At 38.8% G+C, this 15,885-nt stretch overlaps 1 protein-coding gene across 3 annotated transcripts in view; it reads left to right on the top strand.

Moving 5' to 3' along the window:
• Positions 1–15,885, top strand: part of SYT9 (synaptotagmin 9) — a 72,212-nt gene that overhangs the window by 11,856 nt on the left and 44,471 nt on the right. The window lies entirely within an intron of this gene.

The following is a 15,885-nucleotide window of genomic DNA, read 5'->3' on the forward strand; positions in this document are numbered from 1 at the left end:
TTTGACATTTTCTGTGGTTTGACTGTTCTGCCTCCTTTTTTTCTGTACCCCTCTTTATAAGGAGGATTTCCAGTGGTAGTTGTTGCCATGGTACTAAGCAGGACGAGGTGTCTAGTCCAATCTTAAAACTATGTTTATTGTCGTATTGTGAAAAATTACCTCTTTTGACAAGTCAGGCTTGTTTATGCAGATTTAATACAGCACCACTTCTCTTACTCCTAAGTGGAGAGCAGCTCTTCAGGTCATTCCCTGTGTGTCAAGGCAAATGTGAGCTTCAGCAGTGCTGGAAAAGCCTTAAAATTAGCTCTGTCCTTCCACTCCCTCGTTAGCTGTTCAAATGAACAAGCGCTTCACGCCCTGCCGAGCAGCTGATTGGCCTTGGAGGGAAGAAGCATCTGAAGCAGTATTAATGTTTCATTCAGAATCATGAGAACCAGGGAGGAGGGGAACTGGAGGATTCAAACCCCCAAATCAGTACTGCCTTTTATTTTGCCAGGCCCTGTTCTCTTGGGCAGCATCCCTAATTGTTTCCCACAATGGATTTCCTCTCTGGATGGTCTTGCTGACTTTGTGCGATATTTTTGCAAAGGGTAAATTTAACAGTGTATAGAGAGAAGTTCAGCCCTCTCCCTTCCCTTCACTTTTCTCTCTCCATTCTCTGTTTCTTCTCCCCAACCCTGTTAACAGCATCTAGTATGATGTATGCTGTATGGGAGATGGAGGAGCAAAGAAACGGTGCAGTCCCTCCATTCTCTGCTGTTTTCCTCTCTCCAGTCATCACTGCTGCATCAAGACCTAGTATGTTTACCATGTAAAAATCCCTTTTTATTTTCTCAGTAAGCAAGATGGATCAGAAAGCTGTAAGATTAGTGCCTTAAAATGCTATCTCAAAGATATATGAGCAAACTAGATGCAGTGAAACAATCAGTAAAGGAGTGTAGTGGAATGCATGACAGATAAAACAGTCAGCCGCATCTGGGAAATACACAAGTCTTTGGACTTCAACAGTATAAAACACCCTAAGCTGTAAAAGAGGAGCAATCCTTACTTTTCTGTAGCAGCCCCAATAGTTTGAACCATGGTTGGCAGCCATCCCAGTGTATTTATTGCAATCATAACATCATTGATGTTAAAAGAAACATCACCTCAAAGTGGATATTCACATAAGAACTTGGATTAATTGTAAATAGCACACACATGGCAGGGTTATTAAATCTGAGATGTTACCAATAAATAAAACCAGTTTTCTTAGGACAGGAGTAGAAAAAATGTTAGATACGGAAATGTTGCATAGCTACCCATGATTAACAAGGAAAGACCCCCTTTACAAGGTTTCAAGCAGTACTGTTCCCACTAAATGACAACAGATAGAGGCCAGGTCCTTAAGTACTTCTGAGATAAATATTAATATTGTTGAGTTTAACAACCTGACTGTTGGATATTCTCTTACCCATTAATCTTTGGGGGAAAAAAAGGGAAAAAAGCAAGCTTTTACAGAGCATTTCCTGACTCAGGAATTCAGTGAAAGGAACGATGCTGACACACTTGGTTCAAGGTAATGGGAGGACTTAGCCCTAGCTAAGGAGGACTGTGAACATACAAATTGGCATAGGAGATGTCTGGTTGTAAATCCTCTGAATCAGATATTACTCTACAATATGTTGATACAAACTTGTTTGATGCAGGGATGGTGTTTAGAGACAGTAGCATGGTTTAGTTGGCTGGAATAGATTATTAGTTGGGGACTGTGAAAACTAAGGCTCTTTTCTTTAACTGTGCCAGTCACTTGGGGTGTGATCTCGGAGAAATCTCTCAGTGCTGCTTTTCCCCTGCTCCTTCAGTTGCTTTTTCAGTACTGATATTCAGTTAAAATCCTAGCTAATCCCCTGTCTGTAATCAGCAGAGAAAGCAGGGCACGTCTCAAGTGTGATGTCAGTAAAGCACTGAGCAGAAAACTGCCTAAAAAGCAGCCAAGAGAAAACAGTGGGCCCACGACTTAAGTGGAAAGTAGCCTTTCTGAATACAGCGTGCTCTATTTTCATAGTGAACAGGCAACAAGAGCCTCTGCTTTGTTGGGGCCTCTCAGCACTTTACTCTTATAAATAATAAAAAGAATATGTTTTCCTCCTGTGTAGGTTAGCAAATAGAAATGTGCCTCTGTTATCAGCAAGGAAGCCATAATTGAGAGGCAGAGATTTGATAGAATACACATTCAAATAGGAATAAATAAAAGCCTAAGGAAGATTTCAATATGTCTATTTCTGTGCTGGGCTTAATCTGAATGTTTACCATGGAATTTATTCATGATAGCTGTTTGCAAGCTTGGATTTATGTTTTCAAACGTAAATCCCACTCCACACTCTAGCCTGCATCTGACTGTGCAACAGTACTAACAGGGTAACTTCTAGTTATCTTTGGTGTATCCCATCATTTTGCTGTTTAGTGCTCCTTTTTCAGCATAGGAGTTCAAACATTTGCTTTTACAGCCTGGGCTGGATTGCAAATGCACATCTCTGCATGATACTGTTTGAGACGGAAACTGAAAGGACTATGATAATGGCAATCCTGAGCACATAGTTGTAGCAGCAATGCACAATACAAAGTATGTTTCTTGGAGGGAGAGGCCTTTTTAACATGCTCCCCTTCTCCCCTTTGCCACATACACACACAGACGCTTGGGATTAAACTGTATTTTTACTGACTCAATTTACTTGATATTGAGGATGTATATTTGTTTATTAATTTCAGTATACCTCAGTGTGTATGTTTTGCCCATGTTTAGGAAACTTATAAAATGAATCACCCACCCGGTACATCGAAGTCCTCTAGAGAAAGTGTTCAACAGTGAGGTAACTCTACTCAGCAACCCACTAACAGCCTGACTTGCGCAAGTCTGGAAGTTTGGAACATGCAGCTATTACGTGCATGGTCCTTTTCCCTTCTTCTTCCTTTTCCCCTTCCCTTTTTCTTCTTTTTTTTTGTCAGTTTTTTTCTTAAGTGAATGAAATTCTACACTTACGAGTGATAAATTTTCTCTTTTCTTAACATTCACACTTTAGTCATTCAAAAAATGATTCCTTTTTCCTATATTCATCTGAGTTTCTATAATTTTGGGGCAAAGCGTAATCCTGCTGTCAGTCAGATTTAAAAGCTGCTAAACCAGAGCCACTAAATGTGATCTCATGACCTCTGTAGTACTACTTTCACTCAACCTCTAAGAACAAAATTTTCAAAGAAATACACAAGTGAAGCTACTGTACCCCACTGAAGCTGAATGGGAATTGGATATATAACCCCTTCATGTATTTTTTTTACATCCAAGCCTTACGGTTTGTGGTTACATAAAATAATAAATGACTGCTTCTGTTCAAAATACTTATCCCAGTATTATAGCGATCCATTTGAAATGACCTTATCTCATTTATTTCGTTTTGCTGTACTGGAATAATAAATGTATGCTATAAAAAACATAATTACAAGAATTAACAGATTCTTTTTTAAAAATATAAGGACGTGATCAATTTCCTCCTCAATGCTATGCACTGTCAGCAGAAGTTAGAAATTTACAGTGTGAAAAGTAATCTTTGCTAACTTAGTAAGGCAAATATAGGTTGTTAAATGTCAACCCAGTGGTGGGATTAGTGTTAATTTAAAGGAAACAGGATCACAGACATTTCCTGAGAGAAGGATGTATACGAGCACCTGATTCTAAAGAGAAGATTTAAGAAAATGTTCAGGTAATACAGTTTTAGCTATATTTTTTCATAATATAGTCAAACTATCAGAACTGTGATTATTTTTTTTTAATCTCATTTTCGTCATTTATTTGGGGGGGGGGGGCATAATGGACCAGGATAAGCAGTAGAAACTGGTGGGTGACTTATCTACCTAAGAATGTTGGATGACAAAAAAGTGCCAAGTGTTCAAAATAACTATCCTAAAATCATTCATCTGAAGTAGCTGAAAAATTATCACATCCCATCAGCACATTCCAGTTAGCAAGGGAAGTGGGTGGTAGCTGTCTCTGGGAAGCTGAGAAGAAACCCCCCTTACTATTTTTAGTTCCATTATTTTCTGGGCAAGAATAAAAAATGTGGCAACCAGAAGATGCAAAAACAGTGGCTAGACATTTACCATCAGTTTATTCTATTGTGTGTGTCTGTTTTTTTCCTTTAGAAGGAGCAGAATTCTTCAAAACGCAAGGAATTCCCCAGATCTGAGAGCAATCCAGCTGAGCAAATCCTGGGGGAGGAGAGAAGACATGAAAGCTGTGGCTCAGTGTTTCCACACTTTTCTTAAGTATCCCACTGCTGTGGTATTATGGTTTCTGGGAACAAGGGGCTGCTGCCAACATTTTCTTCTTTACACTCTCATTGTAATTCTGAGAGGGAGGTAAGGAAAGCAGTTGTTCTCCCCTTGGAACAGGCCTGAGGAAGAGCAGCTGTAAGTCTGCAAGAAAACCGTTGCAAAGCTGATGGTCCCTTCTCTACATCCCATTTGTTTACATACACCCACCTGGAGAGACTAGTGTATAACATGGAGGGTATATCACTGACTGTAACTGAACTAGTCTTAAAAAAACCTATGTTGTATACCATGATTATAATTTCTCTCTCTGGTAAGGTTGTTTATCCTCTTTTTCTTATTTATTGCTTGAGTGAACCTTATACATTTGAAATTATGTTTTAGAAGAAGTAAGATACTATGCAACTGGTGGTATTTCACTGCAGAATAACCCCTGAAGGGCTTTGTAATCCCCTGGTGCTAACATCATCTAATAGTGAGCCAAATTGAATAAGCTCACTGCTATAAACGCAGCTTCATTCTGGTTTAGTTAGCATTGCCTAGTAATTAATTATTATTCCATATTTATGCTATCAATGACATCCAGAGGCTGGCCTAAACATGCTCAAGGTGCTGGCGGCAGCAGCAGCAGCAGTTTGTATATATATATATGTGGATATTTTGTTCTCCCTCTACAAATGTATGCTGCAGACTGTCTCTTAAAAGATTTGTTAGTAAGTCTTCCCTGTAGCTAAACACAACAAGACAGTACATGCTGGACATCAGTCAAAGAAGCACAGTGACACATAGCTCACTAATTACTATTAATGTTTACAGGATTTCGAATGTCGTAATTGGTGTTGGCGCTGAGAATGCAGTCTAGGAAATTGCTTGTCACCTTTGTTTTATCCTAGGTCTCATTGAGAATCTCATATGCAATTAACTGTAATAGCTATACTGTATTTATTCTAAAGTGCCCAATACATTATTGTTTTATTGTTTGGATCTCAAACCTGGGGAGTTTAATTGCTTACAAAAATACAGTTCAAAGTAAGAGGATCATTGTGGTGAGGGATTTTTTTCAGCATAGAAAAAAAAAAAATTAACGTAGGTCATGTTCCAAACTCATAGTCCTCCTGACCTTGAAATCTCACTAACTTCAGGGAGAGTAACTTGTGTATGAAGACAGAACAGGTAAATCTACAATTACCAACTTGTGTGGCACAGCGAGAGGAGTTATTTGCTGCACACCGTTCTGGTTATAGGACTGAATGTCCCTGTTGTGCTGCTGCCAGCAGTGAAACTTGAGCCAGTAGCCAGTTCAAGGCACGCATCAGACAAGCCTAGGGCACTAATTGCAGGAGGACCCTGCATCCACATTGCTGAACCCCGGAGTTCCTTCAGCCTTGGTTCCACCAGGAGGAAAACTACTTCAAACAGAGCCACCAGCGGTGTGTCTCACCCAAGCGAGTGCTGCCAGGCTGCAAGTATAGGTTCAAGGCAAAACTGTGGCAAAAAGAATCCTTCCCTCTCCCTCCTCCAATGCTAAAACACTAATGTGGACACATCCTATGTTATTTAGGAAGACTCCAGCTAAAGATGCTGAAACAAATTGTTCTGCTGTCTGTAAGACAGGGCAATTGTTTTCTGCATATGGAACTGTCCAGTAATTCTTGAAAGGAATAGGTTTCCTCCGCATATTCTAGTTTACAAAGTAGAAGAAGCACTGAACTGCTCACATGAATTCATCTGCTCATTTAGCCTGGCAATATTTTCTATTTAAACAGCCAAAGATCTGGAATTAACATGGACTGTCTAGAAACCTCAATAAAAGAAAGTGGTTTGCCAAGCAGCAGTCTAGGACAGCAGAAGTGAAGCCCTTCATACAGATAAAGGACAGGAAATTTTCCTTCACAAGGATGGAAAATTACATTGTCCCCTGGTATCACCCAGGGTTTGGATGTTGGGGCACAGGTCTGTTTTTCAAGTTTAGACTGACAGCACCTGCTCTTTTCATTTCATAGTGGATTGTTCAAGGAACAGCTATTGATGTTTCCTTGCTGTACTTGTTAAAGCAGAGGATACTCTTTAGTTCCTCATATTAAGAAACTAGCTGTTCAAATTTTTCTGGAGAAAATAATTTCAGGAGATAAGATACGGATCTAGCTAAATTAACTTAATTAAAGAAAATGCAAATCCAGTAGAATGAGAGTGTAGATTCTACTTGCTGCAAGCACAAAATCTCTCCAACAGTCTGAATATGATAAATAATTACAATAATTGTACATCTAAAATATTAGAAATATCTTCTATCAGAATGCAGGATGAAAACAAGAGACTATTTGATTGAATTTATTTTACCTACTGCAAGTGCAAAGACAAGCCTAAATATCATGGACTGATTTGAAGCACATTCAAACTATTTTAGAGCTTACTTTTAATCCAGTTAATTATTTTGCTATTCTCCATTCAATTAATTATCAGATTAAAGTTCTTATATAATATGTAGAATGGTGTTTTGATAATAAAAGATTATAAAAGAAATATTGCAGAGTTTGCTTTAGAAGAAAGCATAACAAGATTTAAATCTGCAGAATCCCAAGTTAAAAGAGGCTATTAACTGTGACAGCAATTACATGCCCACGTACATATTGCAAGACAGCATATATTACATGGGGTATGGAAAACCCATATGGAAGCTCCCATACGGGAGCACTATGACCAGGACGGGCAGCCAGGGCGCAGGGTGGTGGCTGGTGCAGGAGAGCACACAGGGAGGGAAAAGCGCCAGTAGGCCTCCATGGATGAGTAGGGAGCTTTTGAACAAACTCGGACACAAAAAGGAAGCTACAGAGGGTGGAAGCAAGAGCAGGTGGCCTGGGAGGAGTACAGAGAAGTTGTCCAAGCAGCCAGGGATCAGGTTAGGAAAGCTAAAGCCCTGATGGAATTAAATCTGTCCAGGGACATCAAAGGCAACAAGAAAAGCTTCTATAGGTACATTGGTGATAAAAGGAAGACTAGGGGAAATGTGGGCCCTCTCCAGAAGGAAACAGGAGACCCAGTCACCCAGGAGATGGAGAAGGCTGAGGTATTCAGTGACTTTTTGCCTCAGTCTTTACTGGCAAGTGCTCCAGCCACGCCACTCAAGTCGCAGAAGGCAAAGGCAGGGACTGGAAGAATGAAGAACCGCCTGCTGTAGGAGAGGATCAGGTTTGAGATCATCTAAGGAACCTGAAGGTGCACAAGTCCATGGGACCTGATGAGGTACATCCACAGGTCCTGAGGGACTGGCGGATGAAGTTGCTAAGCCACTATCCATCATATTTGAGAAGCTGTGGCAGTTTGATGAATTCCAACAGACTGGAAAAGGGGAAACATAGATCCCATTTTTAAAAAGGAAAATAAAGAAGACCTGGAGAACTACAGGGTGGTCAGCCTTACCTCTACCTCTGTGCCCAGCAAGATCATGGAGCAGATCCTCCTGGAAACTATGCTAAGGCACATGGAAAATAAGGAGGTTATTGGTGACAGCCAGCATGGCTTCACTAAGGGCAAATCGTGTCTGACAGATTTGGTGGCCTTCTACAACAGGGTTACAGTGTTGGTGGATGAGTGAGGAGCAACTGACGTCATCTACCTGGACTTGTGCAAAGCATTTGACCCTGCCTCACATGACGTCCTTGCCTCTAAACTGGAGACACATGGATTAGACAGATAGGGAATTGGCTGGATGGTCTCACCCAAAGAGTTGCAGTCAACTGCTCAATGTCCAAGTGGAGACCAGTGATGAGTTGCGTTCCTCAGGGGAAGGGTGCCGTTTAACATCTTTGTCAGCAACATGGACACTGGGGTTGAGTGCACCCTCAGCAAGTTTGCTGACAACACCAAGCTGTGTGGTGCAGTTGACATGCTGATAGGAAGGGATGCCTTGACAGGCTGGAGAGGTGGGCCCATGCAAACCATATGAAGTTCAACAAAGCCAAGTGCAAGGTCCTGCATGTGGGTCAGGGCAATCCCAAGCACAAACACAGGCTGGGCAGAGAATGGATTGAGAGCAGCCCTGAGGAGAAGGACTTGAGGGTGTTGGCTGACAAGAAGCTAAACATGGCCCAGCAATGTGTGTTTGCAGCCCAGAAAGTCAGCCATATCCTGGGCTGCATCAAAAGAAGTGTAGCCAGCAGGTCAAAGGAGGTGATTCTGCTCCTCTACTCTGCTCTCATGAAAGCCCCCTGGAGTACTGTGCTCAGGTCTGGGGCCCCCAGCATAAGAAGGACACGGATGTTTTGGAGTGAGTCCAGAGGAGGCCACAAAGGTGATCAGAGGGCTGATCATCAGAAGCACCTCTTCTATGAAGACAGGCTGAGAGAGTTGGGTTGTTCAGCCTGGAGAAGAGGCTCCAGGGAGACCTTACAGCAGCTTCCAGTACCTAAAGGGGGACTACAGGAAAGCTGGAGAGGGGCTTTTTGAAGGGCGTGTAGTGATAAAAAAAGGGGGAATGGCTTTGAACTGAAAGAAAGTAGATATAGATTAGATATTAAAAAAAAAAATTCTTCATTGTGAGGGTGGTTTGACACTGGCACAGGTTTCCTAGAGAAGCTGTGGATGCCCCATCCCTGGCAGTGCTCAAGGCCAGGCTGGATGGGGCTTGGAGCAGCCTGGTGTAGTGGAAGGTGTCCCTGCCCATGACAGGGGGTTGGGACTAGGTGATCTTTAAGGTCCCTTCCAACCCAAATCATTCTATGATTCTAAGACTACTGCAAATCTTTACTGTAGGAATCATTAAAGAGTGTACATAAATACCACTGTTTGGATTTTCTGCTTAGATCTTCCAGCACTGTTACATCTATCAAAACTTATGTTTTGGGGTTTTATTACAGATATTGATTGTAATTGGGTTTTGTGGTATTTCAGGCTTTTTGGGACCTACTCTGAAAAAAGAGATTATTTTGTTTTACAACCTAAGAATTGATGTTTAGCAGTCTCTTTATGCTGGAGAGTATGGTGACATGGCTTTTCAATTGTCTGTATCACTTCCTTTCTGCAAAGGTCTGTTCATTGTGTCAGTTGTACTTTACATGTTGGCAATATGCCTACTGTCTCACAGAAAGCAGGTACATTTGGAGAGATGACAGCTTTCTCTGAACTCAGTTATTTAACTAACTCATTTATGACTAGATTATTTGAAAAAGCTATACCATCTGGTTGGTGGTCAAAATCTTGCTTGTGTGCTAAGCAATGCTTCTTAAACTCTGCATTCTTTCTATTTAGTTTCATTAATAGTTTCACCTTTCTACTTTGTTTCACTAATAATTTCATATTGTTTCACTAGAAGTATCTGGAAAGTTGCTATACACAAAATTAGAAGTGAGAAGATCCAGGTTCCATTTTTAACTTTTCAACAGATTTACCCAATTTCACCTTAAGCAACTATGCTGTATCTTGGTTTCTATTGCCTATTTGTAAAAAGACATTTAAATAACCTTGACATTTATAGAAGGAGGGGAAAAGCTACTTAGGTGATAAACAGTTTAATCATTGTGATAATTTAACAGCTTTGTTCTACAAGCTACTTGGTAATGTGGGTAGAAAAAACTACAAACCATTCTTCAGATATCCATTAGGGTTTCTAAACACATTTGTTGCACTGTTTACATTCCATTAACATTTTTCAGATCCAGATTTACTCCCAATGGTTTTAAGCGTGTATATCCAGACACTCAGAAAGAAAACATGGAAAACTCTAATGCTTTCATGAATAAACCTTGATTTTTTTTTAAAAAATAATTTACTCATCCTATCAACAATGGCAACATAACTGATTAGTTAAATAAAGACAGAAAGTTGTTGTTTATGTCTGAGATAAATGGTTAAAGCTGTTAAATAAAGAAAAAATCTGAAAAAAGCTTGCAAATTTCTCTTTAAAATCTTTTAAATTGCTTCTTTCTCTTAAAAATCTGGATTTACATTTCTTTACCCATTCACATGATATTTGAAATTACTGAAGGAAACTATTTATTTTGACTGGACGTTCTTGTCATCATCCAAGAGGGTGGGAGGCATACTGCTAGTTGATGGACAGGAATGATGACTACATCATGCATCAGAGAGGCAGTCTAAAGACTTCGACAAGAAAGGTGTCAGACGACCCCTTATCTTAATCATTCCTGAATAGTTACAGTCTTGGGCATACACTAAGCCTGTATGTAGCTGCTATTAAAAATCAGGGTATCGTAAGTGCACAGAAGATTTATTTTTGTAATTCTGGGGTCACAGTGATGAGTCATCAACTGATGACTTTTTCATAGATTCATGGAATAGAATCATTTAGGTTGGAAAAGTCCCTTAAGATCATCCAGTCCAACTGTTACCCCAGCAGCACCAAGTTCACTGCTAAACCATGTCCCTAAGCACCACATCTACATGTCTTAAATGCCTCCAGGGATGGTGACCTGTATGATCAAGGAGAGAAGCTTGCATTTGGCAATGCTTTCTCACACAGTCACTCAAAAGGGATCAAGGTCCCTACAGTAAACTGTGGCTCCAGCCTTACAGATCTGAGAGTTGTTGTTCCCCTCGATATCTATTTTACTCGTCAGAGCTCAGTAATTTTTTAAAACATCAGAGCCCTAGAGGCAGTATGATATATTAAGCTTATGTCAGTGGTCATTTTCTACCAATGTAATATATACTTCAGAATCTTAGCTTTCCACCTATGCTGATATATTTTAGACTTAGGATGTACATGTGTGAGTGTGTGTGTCGGACAGGAGGGATGAAGTGAGGGAGAACAGAAAGCAGAGCAGAAACCTCTGAACATACAAAACAATGTAAATCAGTCTGGAGCCATCTGTCCGAGCCTGCAGTGTTTGAAAAATGGAATGTATGAACTTTAATGAACTTATCATTGAGGGGAATAGATCAAAATCTTTGGGACGTTTTTAAAATATTAACTGTTGATTTTGTATTTGCTGGACAATCTTAGATGCATTGAATTAACATACTTCTTTGCAGTGGTTGATACTAGTAAATAGGGTTCAACAGGCAGTCATTGCTATAAATGGCTTGTATGAAGTGTAAGAGCTTCTGATTGTTCCACTGACCTCAGGGTTTCCAGTATTCACAAGTAGATGTTTCCTTATTTGCATAAAAAGGCTCATCGTGTTTCTTAAATATCTAAAATAAAACCACTTCCTGCTTTTCTTAGGTGCAAAATGCACCATGAGGCCCCTTGCAGCTTTTGAAACTTCCAGACAGATGCAAAGCTAATGTATTCAGTTAAGTTACTATCAGCCTTAAACCCCTGAAATGCTGAAGTGTTAGTAACTTGACCTTTATGTCAAGATGAATGCAAAACAAATTAACTTCTGACTGCGCAGGCCTTTCTGAAGGGTTGTGTTTGTTAAAAAATGTCTCTGTTTTTACATATAGGTGCAAGGGAAAAATAAGCTGTTTTCCTTAAAATCTGAAACATCTTAGTCTCAACAGTTCCCAGAATTTCTAGCCTTAATGAACTAGTTATTGATATTGTTCTTTGGCATTTATGTTTTATTATAATCTGATTGTTTCTGTAGCATACAGCTATGGGTACTGCTGACAGGAAGGTACAAGAGGGACTGGCAAATTCTGTCGTTAGCAGCACAACAGGTTATAGCAAGTTTTCTTCTTTGTGCCTTGTCCCCCACCTTTCTCCTCCTAAATATTTGTTTTCCCTGTGAATCTAACAGGTTCTCAGAAACTCCTGACCTTTCACAGTAACTGATTTGTTGAGCATGCTCCTTTGACCATGTGGTAGGGCCATGTTTCTCCAGGTATAACTCTGTCCAATTTTACCCAAGGAATTTAAGGGCACATTAATCACCAGTCACTGGCAACATTTTATATCACATCTGTGAACTCTGACAGCTAGATTTTGGAGAGTAGCAATCCCATGGTTACTTCACTGATGCTGAAATGCGCTGTTCTGATTGATTAACTTCTTGAATTTTTCTTTTTTTTTTTAATCTATTATAGCTCAACAAAAATGCTTAGATCAGCACCTGTAGAGAGTATAGCCCTGAATTTATCTTTACAGTCAACTATAGTACAGCAAGCTGCCTGCCAGTTTGCTATTCGGTGGGAAAGCCACATATTTGGATGCTTCCTGCGTGATATGGAGGAATTCTGACAAGCCTCAGAAAGTAACTTGGCCATGAAGATCATTACCACCTTTCTCAATTATCAAAACTTCAATGCATTCATTTCTGAAACCCAGTGCACAGTTTGGGTACACTCACAGAACAAGAGGATTAGACTCTACTGCTTTCCTCTCAGTAACAAATATTGATCAGGGCAGGCCCATTAATCTGGGATAGGTGGGCATCTGTCACTACTACAGGGTGTTGAATATTTGCTTTGTTGGTCATCATTAAAGTGTATCAGCTTTCCTCTCCATAAAACTAGTTAAATACAAGAAGAAAACCCCCTCAAGCTGTCCAGTTTCAATTTTACATTCACAACTAAGTACAACATGAAATTATGTCACTCATAAGAAAACTTCAAAGAGTTCTTGCAACTAGTTCTTTTTACAGATTCCCTTTAATATAAGGAATGTCTTGCATGAGTTTACAATTACACCCAGGAAAGCAGAAATCCAGTTATGTTCAATTCTTACTCAAAGCATACATTATTTAATACAGGCTTTGCAAAAGTAAGCACGTTGAAGTTCTTTGTATTTGGATTTGCCAAAATTAGGGAGGCTTCCAAGAGCATCTTAGGTTTAAAATAATCACTTTCTAAGAATGAAAAAGCAGAAGTGCAGTCTGAATGATAATTTTTTATCAAATCTGTTTCTCAATTCTATTTTTTAGCTGTTACATTTTTAAGCCGCTTCACTTTAGATTTCTCTTGAGTTTCTGCTCTTAGTTTCTCTGTTTTCATATCTGTTCTACAGTTATCTTTTAGACAGTATTTTAGAGACAGGATTTCCAGAATTACTCACTCGTAAGTCTGTAGAAGCTTTGAACTCATTTCTTTTGCTCTCTGGAAATGAAAAGGAGTGTGAATGGGAAAGAAATGTATTCCAAATATTTTTTCTAACAGTAAATTCATAGTAAACTTGATCTGATTGTAAATTACTAATTCATTATCTTTCATAGTAGTAAATATCCCTGTCAGTAACACTTCCATCACACCCTACTACATATGGATCAGACCAAAAAAGCTTCATTTATAAAATGGGAACCCTACGTTCACAAAGAACAACAGATACATAATACATTCACCATGGGTGATTTTCTGAAATACATTTTTGAAAAATCTGAGCACTACAGTGCATCTGGCTCCTCATCTGAGAAGGATAAATGCTTTCAAAGCTGTCTTTACTTCCTTTTCCAATCTCCCTCCTAAAAGAAAATATCAGGCTATTTGATCAGTTTAAGATGCTAGTGGTTTGTGACAGTTTACTTTTCAGGAAGAATAATGAGTAACAAGTCCAGAACAATCAGTTAATATGAAGAAGTCCTAACCAGAACAGTTTGAGAATATTGTAAACTATCTTTCTAGTCTATTATTATGTAGGGATGACAGTGCAGCCACTCTGGGAGAGGGGGGGATGAAGGGTGTGGGCAAGAGCAGCCAAACTGAAAAACAGGTATAAACATCTCATTATGTTCACGCAGGTCAAGATAAGTAATAAATTTCCTCTTTATCCATATCACTCTATGCAGGCTACTTTCCTGAAGTCCCTTGTGAGGTTTCAACACTTGGGGTAACCTTTTTATGATCTGCCAGTATAAAGAAAGAAAATGAATTTTGGCTCTTCCTTAAATGTAAAGCAAGGATTGTAAATATTGAACCACTGTGATGTGCCAAACTCTCATAATATAGACTTAAAGTAGCTGGATTTGAAAAGGAAGCTAATGAAATAATTGACCTCATTTCCATTCCTTTCTCCTTTTAAGGAGAAGCCTGCACAAACTGCCCAGAAGAGTAATACTGTCTTCTTATTTCTTACGTATTTATTTCCTAAATGAAATAAATATATATTCATATACTTCATTCCAAAATGAAGAAAGTAAGGTTCAAAAATAGACAATGTTTTTAGTTTAATCAAAATTAGAAAGGCTAATAATGGTTTCCACTGAGCTTCAGAGAATCAAAGGGACAAGTAGCCAATTGGTAGATTGCTTACTTCCAATAGAAGGATGCTTCCAGTAGAAAAGAAAATGGAAATTTGAAAGAAAAGGATATATAGATTTGTTCTAGAACTATATAAGTGATGCAACTCCTACCTATTAATTTCAATGAAATAATTATGGCTAGTTCTGTGAAAATATTTTTTCATCATATTACATCATATTAATCGCATTATAGATGTGTATGTATATGTATATATATATATACGTACATATGTCTTTAGATACGAATGTGAAACTTAAATTTTGCTAAAGCTCAAACAGCCCTTTAAACACTGTAATGGTCTGTCCACATCTCCCATGTCCTTTAAAGTAATTTCATTCCCAAATTTTCCAACCAAAAGAAAGTCATTCAATGAAACATTTATTTCTTTCTACCTTTTTTTTTTGTTTTTCCTTGTAAAGATTGTGCATTAAAGGGGATCAAAATTAAAAGGAATTTGTTATAAATATGCAGAAAATATTGCTACTTCATTATTATGTTTCATAATGTATCTCTATAACTATTGTTTTGAGCACTTTGGTACAATGTTACTGTACAGTTTTATACAAGTGGGAAACTAAATGCTTATCTGTTATTTCTGTTGGTGCTCTCAAATGCTTCTTTACTATTTATTGCAACTTACTGGGCTTTCAAGGACTGTAATGGAATTTAAAGCTTACTGGCATGGTTTAAGCAAGCTGCTTGCTCTTCTTCCATAACCAGCGGACTTCCTGCTGCTGGCTATATATTGCAGAAATAAAAGGCTATTTCTCTTCATTATTATTCATAGGGTCATAACATTCAAGATTAATGTGTGCTCTGATGGCTTATTCATGAGAATGTTCACAAATCTTGAAAGTTTCATACTTCTTAACACACACAATTTTTCCAAAAATTTCTACTAAAAAGAATGGTTGTTCTTTGTTCATTCTTCATCATTCATTTCTCTATTAAAACCTTTCATTTTTCCAATGAGGGAACCTACACAGTATTTGCCAGAAGTGACTAGTCACTTTCTACAACTAGGTGAGAAGTTAAATTCTTCAATAACCTGTTGAACTACTATTTTTCATTTCCTAAAAAAGCACCAGGATAAAAAATTGCAAATTATGTTAGCAACTCAGTTGACTTTGTGAATGATCCTGCAAGAAATAGAAAAGTCTAAGTGTATCATATTATTTATCCTAAGCAGGTAATTAATCTGATTCTATTTAACATACCCCAAGAAGTAGCTGGAAAAGTGGGTGGGTGGAAATACGCATTGCAGGTCTTAACTACAGTCGTGTGAACTGTAGCTCTTGCAAAGCACAGCTCCTCAGTTTTAGCACTATGAAGGACCTAACAGGCCTGACAGTCACCGAAATGTATACCCCAAAAATTTCTTTCCCACTCAGCATGTCCCCAGCTTCTCCTTTTAGCTAACAAGCTACAAGTGCGTCTCAAATG

This window comes from Falco biarmicus, chromosome 10 (genome assembly GCF_023638135.1).
Source record: "Falco biarmicus isolate bFalBia1 chromosome 10, bFalBia1.pri, whole genome shotgun sequence".
NCBI lineage: Eukaryota > Metazoa > Chordata > Aves > Falconiformes > Falconidae > Falco > Falco biarmicus.